At 29.7% G+C, this 19243-nt stretch overlaps 1 long non-coding RNA gene across 2 annotated transcripts; it reads left to right on the forward strand.

The window, feature by feature from the left end:
• The first annotated feature begins 11889 nt into the window (after positions 1 to 11889).
• On the forward strand, positions 11890 to 18820 carry LOC143070681 (uncharacterized). 2 transcript variants are annotated; one of them, XR_012976641.1, is made up of 3 exons: positions 11890 to 12089; positions 18013 to 18203; positions 18716 to 18820. It is a non-coding gene; the product is annotated as an uncharacterized LOC143070681 (long non-coding RNA). The 2 variants fall into 2 exon arrangements; XR_012976642.1 differs by lacking the exon at positions 11890 to 12089 and adding an exon at positions 14404 to 14552.
• Positions 18821 to 19243: the final 423 nt, after the last annotated feature.

Below are 19243 nucleotides of genomic sequence, written 5' to 3' on the forward strand. Positions count from 1 at the left end.
ATAAATCGTGTTGTGTCAGAACAAAAACCAACCAAATCAGTACACTACCTTTTGATGTACTATAAGAAGTCATATAGTTAAACAGACTCAGAAAACATGACGTTATGAAATGCCAACCTATAGATATATTGAATCAACAGGTTGTATATTTTAAGGGACCATAAAATTGCATAGCTAAAGCAAAACACATTTATTTGTTGAATAAATCATATTTTGATTGCTGAATTAGAGCAAAATGGATTAGACACAAGTAAATGATACTTATGAAGCCTTCTCCATTATATAATATAAAATTACAATAATAGTATAATATAATGGGCATGCATGTAAAGCAAATAGTCTATAGAATACAATACAAGCTATCATAGGTTAAAAAGACGACAGAGAGAAAAATTAGAAAAAGAAAGTTTGAAAAGTCATATAATTCTGTATGTAATGATGACGTGGGTGTAAATGAGGATGTTCCGTTTTTATTTATATTTAATTTATTAAAAAAAACAAAATCAGTTTTAGTACTGTTAAAAAATTATTCAATGATCTCACTAAAGCTATTTTGAATTATTAACCATAAAGAAGTAGTTTATTTTAATGATCATATCTATATTTGTTCTTGAGACAACATTAACTTGCAAATCATGTTTGTAAAAAGACTTGGACAGATACATTCAAAGAGCTGAAAAGATATCAAAGGGACATACACAAGTTGGAAACAAACTAACAATGACATGGCAAAAGACAAACAACAGTATACAAACCAAGTAGTTGTATTTTAAAATGAAAGAATCTGGTAGAACATTTAGTAGGGCTAAAGGAACCTAGCCTCCTAAAAATGGAAATTTAACAATAGGAAATGAAAAATTAACTCTTTTGTTGTAAATTGTTATGCCCCTGACACAATTCTAAGTATACATTAAGTGTAACCCTTGTATGTATTACTTAGTAAGTACATCCTTTCTTTTCATAAGGGTTTTATTAATTTTGTTAATAAATTAACCTATTTTTTTTCTTTTTTATTATTATCCGTATTTTGATAATCAATACTAAATCATAAAATTTCTAATTCTTGCATGATTCACATGAGAATACGATGACTAAATGCCTGCGTTATATGATGTAAAACTTTTTGCCTAACGTACATGTTACTTTTAGTATAGAGCTAATTTCTTTCCTTTATATGCTCTAAAATTCTTGAAAAACTTAATTGATAAAAAATAAATAATGTCATGCTTAAAAAGACATTGTTTGTATGTTAGCTGCTTGTACTGTCAAATTTGGTTACCTCCCTTAACCGGTTTAAATCTTGGCAATGAATATTGTAATTCTTTGGAAATGTTAATTAAGTCCAAGGAAACAGAAACCGTCAACCTCAAGAATAGAAATTCTTTCTTAATTATTTTCTATTCATGCGTACAAGTGCAATATGACAAAGTAGTATTTATTTCGGTTGCGATAAAGCTAAGATAGATCATGTCATTTTCACGTGTTTTGAAAGTGTTTAGAACATTCAGTTATTTCGTTCTATTTTTAACAGAGGGAATTCTTCAGTTAGCAAATCGTATAATTATGGTCTTCATTGGAAATTCATGCAATCGTGATTTGCATTTTTTGTATGTGTTCTTCTTCTAATGGTATATATGACTTATACGTGGTAGATCATACATGAGTGAATATAAAAATTTAATTTAGGAGACAACATTAACAAGATCAACAAAAAACATAGCAACAGTGTATAGACTAACAGTACAATACATTTTCAAAAATGTAAATTTTATTTCAACACTAAAATCACTCCATGTTTTCTAAAGACTTAGAATCGATTTTTAGCAATTTGGAAACTGAATAACAGTTCAATTGTAATAAATTTTGTAAAGTAAACTTAACTAAATGACATTATCTCTTAAAGATTAGCAAACTGAATGATGAAATCGTCATCACAGTTGCTGGGTTTATTAAAATTATTTGAAATTCAAAACAAAAAAATATACTGAAATAATACGTACCTACTTTTTAAATGTTAAATTGATTTAAAAACTAAAAACATTCAATGTTTTTTAAAGAGTTTTTTTTTTTAAAATAATTTGAAATTTGAACAACATCATCGTTTATATGTTTGCAAACTGTATGACGAAATCTTCTAAAAAAAAAGCAGCACTATAATTACCTAGTTATCAGCCGATTTCTCTCCTACAAACAAAACCTACAGATGAGTGGTCCATTTGTAAGACATGTGTGGCAGCCTTTATTTAACTTGAATTCAGGAACGATATACTTCACTATTTTAGGGAAGATGTTGCTGCACCAAATTCAGATGCATTTCTGAAGGACATTAAATAAAGGCAACAGTAGTATACCGCTGTTCAAAACTCATAAATCCATGGAAAAAAAACAAAATCGAGGTAACAAACTAAAACCGAGGGAAACGCATTGAATATAAGAGGAGAACAACGACACAACACTAAAATGTAACACACACAGAAACGGACCAAGCATCAGACAAAATCCCACGAGAATAACAAATATAACATCAAAACCAAAAACCTCTATTAAACAACGAATGAAAATCTTTCAGAATTATACATTCATTTTTGGAATTGGATGCCATAGAGTCTGACACAAAGAAGGAATTATCTTTATAAAAACCGAATATCAGTAATTCTGACAAAAAAGTTGAAATCATTTCGATTCTCATCATGAAATGATATATCAAGATATACATCTTTCAGATCAATGCTGATGTTTTGTTCCATGTTATTCTTGACCTTTCAAAGTCTCTAAAACCAAAGAGCTGTATCTCATTTTAATGTATTGTCTCATGAACAATGTTTAAGTTAGATCTTAATCTTTTTACGATGTTTTCAAGCTTCGTCAAATCATCATCAAAGGTGTGACTTAGAACGATGACATCATCCAGATATCCAAGGCATTCTTTCCATGTAAGTTGAATGACTCTGCTAAAAGTTGCTAATGACTTGCAAAGTCCAAGCGGAAGTCGGAAATGTTCAAAAAGTCCATGTTTCGTTACGTAAACTGTCTTATGTCGACCTTTCTTATCGATTTCTATCTGCCAGTATCCTGCACTAATATCTCATGTACTCATATAGGCACTTCATCCCAATGTTTCCATGTAGAACTCATTGTTTGGCAACGAGAAAACATCATTAGCTGTAACTTTATTCAAATAACGAAAATCATTACAGTATCTTAGCTTGCCATCTTTCATTCTAACTAAAACATGACATTAGAAGGTGTAATAACCCTTAATTCAATATTTGATTTGGGTGTTTTTCTTCTTCATTTTCAAATTAAAGTAGAGTTCTACGCATTTGTTGTTTAATTGCTGATTCTTCTCCCGTATGTGTTTGATGTTTAATGTTTCCTTTTAACAATCCTAGATCCATGTCTCATTTATCAAAAGAATTTTGAAATTCAACAAGTATTTCATCAATCTTGATGCTACGATTTACGTCAAAATCGTATACTGCTCGAGTATACAAATCTTGTAGGTGTACTGGAAATCTAGACTTGAGTTCTTTCAATTTGTCAACTTTATTTACATAATTTTCACCATTTTGTAAAGCATTGACGATTATTTTCGATTATAAATGAATATATTTTGTGTGTCTTTCGATGTCGTGATGTTTCACTATTATTTCAGATCAGAGTGAAGGTTGATACCTTTTAAAACTTTAAACCAGTTGAATTTGTTTGCACTGAACTTTTAATGGTTTACTTTTTAAATTGTGACTTGGATGGAGAGTTGTCTCATTGGCACTCATACCACATCTTCTTATATCTATATAAGAGATTTTTTTTAGGGGAACCTTTCATCTTTTGGGATATCTTGTACATTTACAGAATTCAAAACGAGCGAGAACGGGATAGCGCTTGATATTAACTCGACTTATTTAATTTCAAATAATTATAAACGAGACTTCGGCGATTTAAGTATTACTATTTAAATTCAATAACGAGAGGATATTAGGCATTGAAAAATGCCTAATATGTAATTGTAATGCATTACATTTTTTCAAGTTATTGCATGTTATGTGTAATGCAGCAATTTTTGCATTACATGTTATTATAATTTAATGCATTACTTGAGAAAAAAGTTATGTAATTTCATGCATTACATTGCATTACATGGCATTACTTTTTTCACATACTATATATCTTTAACAGGTTGTTGGAGACTTAGCTAAAACAGAATTAAAGATTCCTGGTTTTATTAAGAACATAATCATTTTAATATTGTTTATTTATTTGAAAAGCACTTCTGTAAAGTGTTTTATTGTTGTTTGCTTTCCATTTCCCTGTGTGAACAGTTTGAAAGGTCAGAAAATGTTATGATTGTGTGCTTTTTGATATTTTACATTATCATGCAAGAATCTTATCTAATCTGCTTAACATATCAAAATAGAGATCTAGTATCATGGCAAATGAGAAAAATATCTACCAAAGATATAGAGGAATGATATTTGTTTGATTTTCAAAGATGGAAATAAAAATTCAGTAAAGCTTCATTTTTATATTTAGAACATACCGTGCTTATGGATGAAAAGTAGCAAGCATCATAGTTCCATAATACATCATTCAGCATATATATATTTTTTAACTAATGTTCCATAAAATATTCGAACCGAATGAATCCGAATGTCATATTGCATTTGTGTGTCTAATGGTATTTTTGCATTAAAATATTCAGTTAACTTGTGTAAAAAAAGTTGAAACAACGTTATTTTTTATATCTTTCTTTTATAATTAATACTTTGTACGCTGTAAATAATATTGTTTTTTTTTTTAAATCAAAGAACACAAAATATTAAATTTAATTGGTTGAACAAAAACCAGGATTCATGCTTCCGCAAGAAATTATGACCGAAGACGTTATTTATGGTTCTCTTTGTCCCACATTTTTACTTCACAGACTTGTGGATTTGACATGAAACCAATGGTTAGGGTTGGGGTAATGGTTATTCCAGCAAAATCGAATCGCGAGCACTAATGGTGATCCATACACACATGTTTAAGACACCTACTAGGATAAATATAAATACTTTTCAAAACTTTACCAAAAAGGAAACTTATGCCAAAAATCTCAGTGAAAATTAGAAATCTGATGAAATAATTTTTGGTTATGGTTAAACCGGCGTTATGGGTTTCCTCTATTATACGTATAAAGAAATCAGAACTTGATAAAAACAAACTGTATCTCAAGTAGCTGTCTTTGGTACATAAAGATTGTTAACATGGCCAAACGATTCCTGAACACTTTATTAGTTATTTTACGTAAGTAGGCTTATCATAAATGAACAGAGAAGTAAAGTTATAATGAGAATAGGACTACTACTTCGTCAATCAACTGCTTTACATTACCCAACATAGAGTCATGTATTTGGCAAAATGTTTAGGATTTTTGGTCCTCAATCCTCTTCAACTTCGTACTTTATTTGGCCTTTTTAACTTTTTGGATTCGAGCGTCACTAATGAGTCTTTTGTAGACGAAACGAGCGTCATGTGTAAATACAAAATTTAATCCTGGTATTTATGATGAGTTTATCTATTCAGATAACATACATTTTTAAGTTGTATTTGCTGTTAGATTAGCAAATGCCGATAGAAGGTACTGTCATGACAAAACTGATATTGTTTGATTGAAATTTGCTGTTGTAAAGGTTTTGAATCATAATAAATTACAGAATATACCCCCCTCATGCCAAGTTTTGCTTCCTTGTCCGGTTCTGGTAACTTCTATGTGATATTTGGATTGATCAACTCTCAATGAGTAAGATATTGTTTTTATTGTTGAAACGAAGATCTAATACAATATTGGAATCGTTAATTATTATTTAAGCCATTCCATGACACGATATTATATGTCTTGTTTTTATTTAAAACTCACATCGCCATGGCAAAGATCTAAATCATATTCCAATCATTATAATAACAAAAACGAAAACATGTTCGGTTCAGATAACAAGTTCTCGAATATTCAAATCGCATAAATATAGATATGAAATAAGTGATATGCAAATTACAGGAGCGTGTTTATTTTGTTCATACAAATTTGGGTTAGTCTTTTTTTTCACTTTTAAATTTTAATTCATAACGCTACGGAAATTGTTACGAGGCTACGCAGTGTATTTAAAAAATAATGCTATGTTTTGGTTAAATTTCTTTTCAACTCACGTTTTTTTCATAACGCCTTACGGAAATATAATAGGGTTCATCTGTGTTTCGATCATGATCTGTTAAAAATATAGATATATCAGCGAGACAATAACTAGTGACATTTTGTATTTATCCGAGAAATATTGCGTCTAAAAAATACATTATGATCTATCTATGATCTTTGATAAATAAATTACATTTGAATATATCCCAAAAGTGCAAAGTAATACTTTGAATGTGGATTCATGTCGTCTACTTAAAGTGGAAAATCAATTGGTCCGTAGTTATGTATTGTTATGACGTTTGAACAGCGTTTGAACAGCTCTGAGTTCAGTATTTTTGTGATTTTACTTTATACTAAAAAGTCTAATGTTGCCTTTATATCGCATAGTTTTGTGATTTTGAGCTGTTTTCTGGTAAACTAAAATATATTAAGAAAATATAAACAGGTGACAGGGAATATTACTCAGTCTTTTAAAACAGTGTATTTTGTTATAATTAAATTTTGGATGTAACAAGTCTTCTGATTGCCTGAATTTTTTATTGTCATTCAGCTTATATACATTATTTGGTCATTTGACCGTGACGTCATTACCTTTTCTCCCTATTTACTCCTTAAAAATAAAATTTAGAATTATTGTAATATTTTTTCTGTCTATTTAAAATTACATCAAACATGTGGTGCACACTTTGAGATAAAACGCTACACGGGTATGCACCACATTTTGATGATTTTTATTCATTTACAGTGGGCATGTAATATGAAAATTCAAACGTTTTTTGTAAAGAAACAAGACTGATGACATGTGAATTGATTTTTCACTATGCAAAATATCAAATATCCCATTTTGAATTTCATTTTTTTTTCGAAAATTAGCACAGGGACGTACCTTTCCTTTAAATTTTTTTCAAAGACATTATCTTTATCTATAATTCATCTCAAATACATAAAAATGACATAAGAAATATGAACGGAATTGACCAAATGGCTCTTTGAGAGTCAAAGTAATTCAAGGAAAATTAATCTAACTAAAACTCTCTTATGACCTAAGAATAAATATTATTTTACATTTGTCTACTGATAAACATTTCCTAGCAGAAATTCATCTTCTTGCGGATCCACTAAAGAGTGTTTAAAGTAACTTAATTTTCCATGCATTCAATGTAAGAACATCTACCATATGGGGCTTTTACCTAAGGAATGACTGTAAAACACATTTTGTCCATGACAAAAATCATCAAAATGCGGTGCACAGTGAATAACCCTTGTAGCGTTTTATCTAAATGTGTGCACCACATGGTAATTGATTCTGAATACGGAGACTGAGGTAATATTCTAATCATACAAAAGCAATTAATTAAATTTTATATTTCTAATTACAATTATCCAAATTTAGGGTAATAGTTATTTAGAAATGTTATTATAAGCGACAGTGTCCTATTTCTAATTATTCATATGCGTATTCTGCCATATGATTGGAATTACATTGGAAAACTACTTGAAAAATCGGAAAGTCTCAATCCTAACTGTACCAAATACAAACGTCACTACAGCTAAGTTTTACACAAGTGATATCTGGGAAAGACCGGTATGAAATATAAAACAGTGGGATTATTCATTTACAGGTTTTTGAGGGTTGATTTTTCAAAAAACAGATGCTGTACCCTTCTTTTTTTTTAGCAATTCGACGAAATGCACATAATCGAAAATTCTACAAACAGTTTGCATGTTCTTTTAACATCAATTAAATATCTTCATTGGGTTATATCATTTAATCAATTGGCATTTTCCAATCTGCATTTCTAATTTATCATGTAAGAAGATACAAATAAAGATTTGTTAACGAAAATTCAGGGATATTTGAACTCCAAAAGCATTAAAAAGGTGTTTCGTCAATAGGATAATCGTCTCTCTACTTCGAAGTAATATATGTAAGAATATGATGCAAAAAATACCTTGCAGTAATTTTCCCATTCTGAAATATACTACATATACGTTTTACACTGGAAATACTTTCAAATTCACGTACCCGATTTGATGACATTGAATTTTCCACTTTTTATTTAATAGCAATGTTGGGAATATAACGCGTATCATTTGACCTTAAACTGAAAGTAGAGTAATACCAGTCATTTTTCGTTATAAATTAGTTGTGTTTTAGGAACACACCCTTTCTAATAAATTCCGTATGTAGTGAACATGTTAGAACGTAACGTACGTATTGAGATATTTGGAATACGTTATTGCTGAGATTTTGAAGTTAGCAATTGAAAAGTTCAATTCATCACGTTTGTCATCGATACTAAATTGAAATCGTTACTCTGTGTCAATATAAAAAAAAATGTGAAAATATGAAGCGAGCATTCTATCATTTGTTTGTTAAAGTAATATAAAGATTACTTCAATAAATGAGAAACCAGCACCCTCTTTGAGTATAACCAAACAGTATATAGCCTCATAAACTATTTCATTGATTTTATCCTTGGAACAATAAACTAGTTTTAAACCCCAGAAATGCGATTTTTCAATGCTACTTATAAAAATTCATTACTTAGGGATGATAATTTCCTTGTGTGATGGTGTTAACACCAAAAGCGTTTCATCATGAATCTGAATTAATTCTAAAATCTACGTGTTTTGACATTAATTGTGAACATCTCATAGAAACAGCTAAAAAAATACAAAATAAAATATCAAAACTCTTATAAAGACTTAAGGTTGACTGGGTGAAATTTCTCTTAGAAATTCTTAAAGTAGACTGTGAAAACGTGAAAATTGCTTTAATATTAAATGGATCTTTTGCGAAGTTTCGTTACGAAATTTGGAAAAACTTTCATTCGCAGGGATCAATATTCCAAAGCTATTTGATTTAAACCACCCTATTGTATTGTACATGAACTGTGTTGTAAATCGAGAAGATGTCATAGAAATAATATTAAATCGAGACGAATCCTTTCGGAGAATACATAAATAAAGACAACAGTAGTATACCGCTGTTCGAAATTCATAAATCGATTGAGAAAAAAATGTTACAAACTAACACTGAGGGAAACACATCAAATATGAGAGGTGAACTTCGAAATAACAGAAACGTAACACTAAAATGAAAAACACACAGAAACGATCTATAAGATATCAATGGCCATTTTCCTGGCAAACAAAGAAGGGTTGAACCTGGTTTTGTGGCATGCCAAACCTAACACTTTTATGACAATGTTAAATATGACACCATTACATGACAAGGACACATTACACATAAATGCAAACACATTCAGGACAGAGAATTACGCAAATCAACAATTCAATATAGTACATTTCGAATACGAAAAAACAAACACAGAAGTAAACAAAAAACCAAACCGACAATGCAACACACACTGAAACAAACTATACGATAAAAATATCTCAAAATTGCTGTTTTAATGTGTTGAATATTAAAGGGGAATAAAATATACACAATAATGCTTCTAAAATAATTCAAAATATATGAATGAACGCCAAATATTATTAACAGCTTGATTTTGTTGTTGGAAATCAATTTCAATAGTATATCACGCTTTTTTTTAAATGTTGCTGGTTGAATATGAAAAACACAACAAAGTTTTCCGAACAATAGATATTTGCTTTTCATGACGCATGTTTTTCTTTATTTTTGTTCCTATAATAACTCAAAATGTGTCAACATACATCTAGCTTTTGTATCTAATTTTAGGCACTCGAAATTAAGTAACATATTCAGAAATACGCTATAATGTTATTAAAAGAGGGACGAAAGATACCAAAGGGACAGTCAAACTCATAAAATTAGATGTTCCAATGAAGCACATAGTGCTGTTATCCGTGACTTATATCAAAGATTTTAGGACTTTTTGACTTCAGAAAAATAGGTCCTATACCTGTTTGTTTTCATCGTACAGATAATTGTCCAACGTAATCATTATTGGTATTTTTATTGTTTTTCATAATTTTTTTTAATACGATAAATTTATACAATTTAAGCAAACTTTCTTCACATGAAAATAAACAGTCAATTTGGACAGCGACGCACGCTTAATAAACCACCTATATTTTATTTGAATTATATGCAATGAATTGTGACTTTTAAAATAGATTGCTCAATAATATGTTATCTCTTCGTTGTCTCTTTTAAACCTGATCTCCAAAAGCAGAACACATTTAATATTGATTCCGATACAAGAGACAGAACTATATTCGTATGATACAAACGGCGAAAAATTGCATTCAATTTCCAGTATCAACATGATAACTTTTTTTTTTTTTTATCAGAATTGGTATCGACAAAAGTTCTAATAAGTAGCAATGACTTACTCCTATACTCAAATGATTCATATGTGTACACCTCCACAAAGTAAAATCAACATTGAAAAAACTCTTTTCAAAAATACTTTTGTTTTTGCAGAAATATTTTCAGTTTTTAATATCCGGTAAACCATGAGCTTAATTGTCGAATAGTCATAACACTTATTATATTGAAATCAAGCAACAATACGGATTTAGACCGGTGTAACTCAAATGATATCCGGGAAAGACTGGTCAAAAGTTTAAAAGAGTGGGATCATTTTCAAAAGGTTGTACATATCATACAGGGTTTATTTTGCCACAAATATTTGCTCTATGAACTGTACAAAGATCTAAGAGCAATTGAATGTCTCCATTTATAATTTGATACTCAAGTATATTAAATTTATCAAATTCTATGTGGGAGATTTTTTTCCTGGATTGTATCCTCGGAAAATGTTTAAGATTTCCATTTCAAAAATATATAAAAAAGCAATTTTGAAGAATACTTATGAAAATTAATTTTAACACCAGATTCAAGAATGACATTTTTGTTAGCATTTATTTGTGAGTAGGAATAGTATGTGCAAGCAAAGGTTTAAAATTTACTGATTACTTTTCGAGATTTTTTTTGTGTTTGTAGAATTAGATATTCTACTGAAGCAGAATAGTTTTTTTTAAGGTATTTTTAAATATTCAGCATATGTTACATTTAGAAAAATTGTTTATGTTAACTTTTTGTTCAAAAAGAAGATTCTAAAATTATTTTTCGGTAGATATTTGTATATGCACAGAAGTCAGATACCATAACCAGCTAGCTTGACATTTCTGCATTTCAATCTACTGTTATCCACGTGTCTTTAGAATATATTGCATTATATATGGTATTGTGCATGTCGTATGAAAATATAACATAGAAACAACATAATATGTTACATGACTTCCCTATATTCTAATCCAAGGCAATCAATTAATTTAATCAGCTTAAAACTGCTGTCTTGTATCTGAAATTCAAAACCCCTTTCTTTCAATATAATAATTTGAATTTTGTAAGCTTGCACTTCTTATCTATTGCCATAATTACTCATAATTGAAAGAAGATATATCGTTATTCAGTTTTAAGACGTTTTTATGATTATAAAAGTTAATCTTCAATGATTTTTCATTGTTCGAATCTCAAAGTTCGCTGAAGATTGTTAAACGATAGAAAACTTTTGAAAAATTGACCTGGTTTGAAATAAATACACTCGCAATTCTTCAGGACCATTATAATTGTACATAAAGGAAGCAATTACAGTAATTACAAGTCTCAATTCGTGACGTTGTAAGAAGCCTGAGAAATAATGCTTAATAATTCTTATATGTGTGTTGAGACTCTTTAAACAGTACATTCACAATCATAAAAGATGTTTGTTTTGAAACAAGCGACAACACTTACATTCTGATAAGGTAAACGTGGACATGTCACATTATATTTCCAGAAACAAGCAAACATTTCTTAAATAACTGTGGAGAATTATAATATAAGTTCGCTTATATCCACAATAACGAACTACTTCTGCATTTTTATGAGATTTCTATGTGGATATAACATTACTGTCAGAGCTATTGATTTCCGATGGTAAGTTTTTTTTTCTCTCAAAAAATACCCCCAAAAATGCCAGAATTGTTTCAACTGTAAATAGATTAAACTTATGAATGTATGCATATGTTCCTTGCAAATATATGTTCAATTTATGCAAAAATAATACCTTAAAGTGATTTTTTCTTGGTATTGTCAGTCATTGGAGAGAATGTTTTATTGCGAATTGAGACATGGGAGAAAAACAAATTTTAAACTGATAGTTAAACTAAAACACATGTCACTTCTTCCTGAATGAATTGGGGTTTTTTTTTCGTGTCGCTTAGTCTTTTATTTTCATTTGGTGTGTGGAGATTTTTTGTCATGTTTCGGTTTTTGTCATGCAGTTTTGCAGGTGAGAATGTCTCCGTAAGATGGTCCCCCTTTTGTTTTACATTTTTTGTCGGTTTGCAAGTTAATTCGTCGAAATAATTTCTGCGATTCCAAATAAAATAGAATAAGCAAAAACGATTTAAATCAGTTTTCAAAATCCAGTTATGTTATTACTAGTAACTAAACGTTCCATGCGGTTAGTTTTCCATGAAATTGTTTCATTACAGGGTCAACAATTGAAAATTTATGGCAATTTTGAGAATTTCGCATTTTGAAATGAGTCCGCTGAATTTTTATTCCTAATTTTTCGCTGTTATTGCTAAAATAATGATAGTTGGAATTGTTGTCATCAAACAACCAGACAAATATGATTTTCAATATGAGGACAATATTTGTTAGACTTCCACAATCTGTTTGGACTTGAAACGTCCTCTTCGTTTGATGTTTATATAAATCTATAATGTGCTGGCCCAATCTGTAATACTGTAAATTTTAGCAAATATGTAAAGTAGTATTTTTTGTATTGTTATTGTTGCTGTGTATTGAGAATCAAGAGAACAAAATGAAAATTATGAAATACCCCTTTTCATTTCTATGTCCTATTGAGAAAAACATAATTATAAGGCAGGGTTTATCATTTTTTTCCAGACTGAAAAATAAATTGGACAGTTTTTCAATACTGTAGATTTTTTTTCAATTTTACCAGGCATTTTTTACTTACTGTAGCGTACTCTACATTACAATGGAATCTGGTAAATCTTTTTTTTTAAGGTACTGCTCCCTAATGTTTGCATATTTGTTTTGCTGAGGTGCAATCGAACGTGGTAATAGTATGGACAATAGTATGATTAATGCTTGTTGTTTGCTTCATGCAAAGGGATAACATTTCCATTCAATTAAGGAACAATAGTACTGTAGTTGTAGAGTGACCACCGTCAATTGGCGATTTGACGAACGCAAAAACAGTTTTACTGGCGACGCATAGCGGAGACAGAAAAACCAAAATTTGTGGCCGTCAAATCAAAATTGACGGTGGCAACTCTTTAATTACAGTACTGTTATTCCGATTCTAATGCATTACAAAAATAAATAATAAGTTAAAGCTTAAAAAATGTAAAAAAATCGAGATATAATAAAATTCCGCGAAACTTCATGAATAACTTTGGCACAAAGACGTCATGGCTAAACGTGACGTCATACAGATGAAACTTACAAACTTAAGGTTTGATTACGTTACCTCTACGATTGAAATTTGGATATTAATAAAACATTAAAACGGCGATTTGTTTAGATAAAATTGTAGTAATTAAACATTTGTTGATCCGATAAATTCAAAATGGCAGGCATGTCAACTATGGATTTGACGGTAACTTTTATCCAATGACAAAAAAATTGGTACATAAAAATTGCATTAGAATAAACATATCATTAATTAAGTAGATTCTTAAAAGTTGACGAACCGGGATAAAGGATTGCAACTAGGAAGAAGGAGATAGACTGAATAAAGAAATAAAATATTCTTGCAATAGGCTATAAACTGCCCTTCAAAGAGTTTTGACAACTGTTCTTAGAGAAACTTAGGATGTGCCCCTATCTTAATACGTCCAGAAATGACTTAGTATTCTTTTTTATCGCTTTACTGTGTAAAATACTGATTTTCTATGATCCAAAACATTTTTTTTTCATAATTATTTCGAATTGAGGAGTGAAAGATCAATTCCGTCGAAACGGAAAAAAAATATAAATGGGCTGTCATTTCTACTATACATTTAAAACCTTGGTATTTAATAATTGTTGCTTACTCTTTAAAGAAAGTACTTAACTTTCAACCTTACAAAGACTATTAAGTGTTTAAATTGAATACAACAAACGATTTCAAAATAATACCAAATAATCCTGCTTATAATCAGGAGACAAGAATAATATACAAAGATTGTCAAACCAACCACAGTTTAGATATGTTTCCGTATTGAAGATTAAAATATGTTTCTTCCGTTAGAATTCTTGATTGTTTTTATGTTGTACTTTTTGTCGGACTTGCTCTAAACGGAAATTATAGCATCTGGTCAATAAGGAAATCCCAGTTATTAATTCTAATATTTGGATTATAGAGAGAATTTTCATAATAAAGTAAGTATAAAACTTTTGTTTGAAAAATGAGATTCATTCATTAAATTGAAACTTCTGTACAATATATCTCACTATGAATATATTGTATTCATCTATTTGTGAGTAATAATAATTTGATATCTATTCACATTATATTGTCAGATAACATGCTTGGTAGTATTCGGCTGCTGTCTGTTCTATGGTCGGGTTATTTTCTCTTTGACACTTTCCCCATTTCAAATCTCAATTTTATTTAAATGAAATGAGTAGTGTATAGGTTTGCATCAAAAACAAGTTTTAGTAAAGATCGAATATTCTTCTCAAAAATGAATAAATAAAGCAATAGTAGTATACCACTGTTCGTAATCAATAATCTTTTGTTGGAAAGCATTTGTATCCTGTACTAGTTAACAAATGATCTCAGTATATTCATTATACATGTATTTTGATATTCCAGAATTTACTACATACATTCATCTTTAGAAAAATCGTGAACTTTTGATTTAATACAGAATCCGAATTTGCAATTTGGCAAGAAAATATGACACACATCTCAGTTACTATTTTATTTTAGTTGTTCAGTTAAACTGTCTACACACTAATATTGCTTTATTTTGAAGTTTTGATTAGCTCTTCAACGTTTTATAAAGTTTACGATTTTCAAAACTCCTATACCAAGTCAGGAAAATGGCCATTGATTGTTATAGTATAATTCGTTTTTCTGTGTGTTGCATTTTAGTGTTGTGTATCTGTTGTATCGTTGTTCTCCTCTTATATTTGATGTGTTTCCCTCAGTTTTAGTGTGTAACCCGGATTTGGTTTTTTTCTAAATCGATTTATGAATTTCGAACAGCGGTATTTGCCTTTCTTTGCTTTTATGCATTATTGAAGAGACACCGTTTGTCGACATTGGCCTCTGGTACTGCAAAATAATTTCTGTTGATAATTTACTTCTTAAACGGCAACAATGATATATCAATATCCACAAAGATATTCATTTGTGTCAAAGTTCATTTTTTCTTCGACATAATGGAAATATTTTATATATTAAACTATACAATATCAGGTTTCTTATAGGGAGGTACAAAAGCAAGCGATGACAAGGACAGACGTTATTTCTATATAACAGTACCATTTTTAATCGTTATGTTATGACAATGAACGGTAAAAATTACTCTAACAAGTTAGATCTTAAGTGAGAAAATTATGTGTTATTATTTTTAAATTACATGTAATTTAATTTATTTCGATATTGAGGTTACTAACATCGACTACAGGAAGAAAAGCAATACGAGGTCATTAGAACGAACTGATGTTCATCCGTTGTCGTAGTACTTCTGACCGGAATTTATAACTACAGTACATTCAGTTGAAATAGAATACCAATCTTTTTTGTCCAGTTTTGACACTGCAGGTGGACGTTTCTTCCCCGAGGGTATCACAAGCCCCAAAACATTGAACTTTTAGAAAAACTAAGGATTTTCTTATCCCAGAAGTAGTTTACCTTAACCGTATTTCGCATAACTTCTTGAATCGTAGTCGCCGGATAGAAATATTATAATAAATTGATAGTATATAAACCGATGAACTTATTTGATTAAGTTCTACTGAATTGATTATTTAGCACCCTATTACATCGTGTCTTTGCATAGACAATATGCAACACAATTGTAAATGTAACTATTTTCTCAATTCACTCTGTACTTTTCTGACGACACCTTAATACCAATTTCGAAAAATACGTAATAATACGTATTTATCAAATATTTGTTATGAAATAATTTCTGTATTAATTAAGACAAATATCATGACAGAGACTGCCAGGTGCGATAATCATCTTCGAAATTTATTAAACAAATAAAACATAAGACACATGTCCTCAATAGTTTTCACCACAAATGGCAACAGTTCATTCAAATAACATACAATGGCATTAGTTCATTCAAATAACATATAATCTACAAAAGAGAAGCGCATAATTGAAATATGAACACTACATTCATAATGCATGACTTGTTATACTGAAGATTAATCTTCCTATACCAAAAAAAGTACACACTACTCGTAAGATGGTCTCCACCCTTGTCGATAACTTTTCTCGTGCACGCACGACTTTAAATTCTAACGGAACTTCTTTTTCTATTGTTTATACAATTAATCAGCTTCCTATACTCAAAAATTCATACACCTGTCGCACATAAATATATTTACAGTTATTAATGGTTTTTTTCTAAAAAAATGTATGGACATATTAAAATGAGCACTGGTGTTTTTGAATTGTGTAATATAATATTCTTTTTGGAAAAATATGAATAATTAAAAAGAGGAAAATGATTATTGAATATATAAATATCATGATTTTCAAAACAGAGTAACAGTTCAAAATTATAGAGCGTAAATAATGCTCTGTTTGTGGGTAGGTCGCTGTCTAAATTACGGATAACACACATCTTTCTAGATAACATTTAAGTGTACTAATAATAAAAAAAAGTATAATTTCTGATATCTGAAATTATTTCATATAATTTGACTACTATAGTGTTTCGAATCGCATTTGCATTTGATTGCAGGGAATGTTAATAGTGCCTTGTACAACTCTGTTACATAAGTATAGTATATTTGATGTATTCTTCATTATTTAGAATTAATACATTCGGTACTTTTTGTTGTAATGCTCTTCAATCAGTACTTTTTTTAGCTTTTAAAAATGTTGGATTCGATTGTCACTAATGAGTCTAATGTAGATGAAACGCACGTGTGGCTTTCAAAATTATAAGCCTGGTATCTTTGAGAAGTTTTTCTTTTTCATATGGTTATTCTTTGAAAAAAAATCCGAATACTCTTTCAAAATAGAAAAAAAATCAACTAAACATTAGAATTGACCATTGATTTGTTTGTTGCTAAGAATTTGTCATTTATGTATGGAACAGTATGCCTAAATTGTATTTTGTGTCCTATTGGTATAGTTGTCACAAACTTATTTTGTGTATCATTAAGACGATCTAAATTTGAATTTGAATTTTTAACTTCTCTTAAGAAGTTAATTAGGGTTACGCCCCTTTTAACACATGCATAGCGAGGTTCTATAGCGATATATGAATACGATTATGGCATTCCGCCTTTACAAAACGCGACATGTAGTTAGAGGCAAAGTCGCAATGATTGTAAATCTAAATGTTAAAAGGATGATAAATGTAAAAGATAAATAGCAATGTCTAAAGGTATATTTATGATGATACGCTACACACATACAATAATAATTGAAAATCATTTTTCGGCTGTAGTGTTTTGTGGAGTGTGGATACTGTCTGTCCTATATTTTCTAATATGCAACTGGAAATATTCTCACATTGATTGTAATATTTATGGCAACTTTATAAAATAACTGTTCCTGTATGTTAAAAAGCAAACATTTTCTAAATATAGTCAAGTCTTATAAATTATACATATGAATTATATGGACATTTAATTTGTTTTCCAGACACAAGTGTTATACTATTCATACACTTATATGACGTAAATGGAACGGAAACTGACTTATGTGGTGGTCGAAAGGGGCAATACAACTTTCATGGACAAGATATACATCACTTATTGGGATCATCCTTCCACAAAATGACACGAAAGGCGAACAGACTACGATTTCATACATTAACTGCCATGAACAAAATAGTAAGTTCATTGAAAAATGTTATCAAAGGTTCCAGGATTATAATGTAATACGCCAGACGCATGTTTAGTCTACATAAGACTCATCAGTGACGCTCAGATCAAAATAATCATAAACCAAACAATTACAAATAATGAATGAAAATGATTTAAACAATACCTTTAACATATTACCACATACTTGGTGGTCGGTCTGCTCTGTATATTACAGGATGCTAAGGCTTTGAATTTATATTTTTCAGTCAAAAATGTTTTATATTTGATTGTGATCTTTAATTTTCATCAGAGAACTGTTTTGTCATCGTTCCACATAACATAAACGGTACCAACTTTTTTACACTAGATGCTCATTCTGCAAATAGTTGTTTCTTCAGTGATGCTATGATCAAAATATACGAAAATTTAAAGCTTAATTAAAAAAAATTAGCTTAAATTTATTTCAATTTTGTATGCATCGACACCTTCATAATATATCTTTTGTTTAATCTTTTCATTTCTCATTTTTTTCATTCCAGGAATTAGTTTACCCTTCAGTTAACAGAGTAAAAGAAGTCTTAATAAATGATCGATGTCTAGATTATATCACTAACAGCACTCTCCTTGATAATAGCATCTCAAAGGTAACTATTGTTAAATTCACATGAAACTTGAAATTTAAAAATAAATATATGCATATGTTTTTATAACTAAATGGCTAGCTTTTAATATAAATATGTACATTTTTTTCTCAAGAAAATTCTATAAAATGTCCAAGTTTAGAAGAAATTAACTTTTTTTAATTTGTTTGTTTCCAATAAACAATTCGCCGATATGTTTTGCGTATGTAGTAACCTCAGGGTGACATTTCTCGTAAAAATCCGGTGATCGCAATACGCATGGATCTGGCATTGAAATAAACTATCATCTTATTGTACATTTTATTTACGTTCTCAATATCCATGCTTCTTTGTTGATTGTTTATTATAGTATCACACTCAGTAAACTACGGCTTCAAAACACGACAATTAATTAGCTGCCATATTTTCTCATCATAAAAGACCGAG

Source organism: Mytilus galloprovincialis, chromosome 4 (genome assembly GCF_965363235.1).
Source record: "Mytilus galloprovincialis chromosome 4, xbMytGall1.hap1.1, whole genome shotgun sequence".
NCBI lineage: Eukaryota > Metazoa > Mollusca > Bivalvia > Mytilida > Mytilidae > Mytilus > Mytilus galloprovincialis.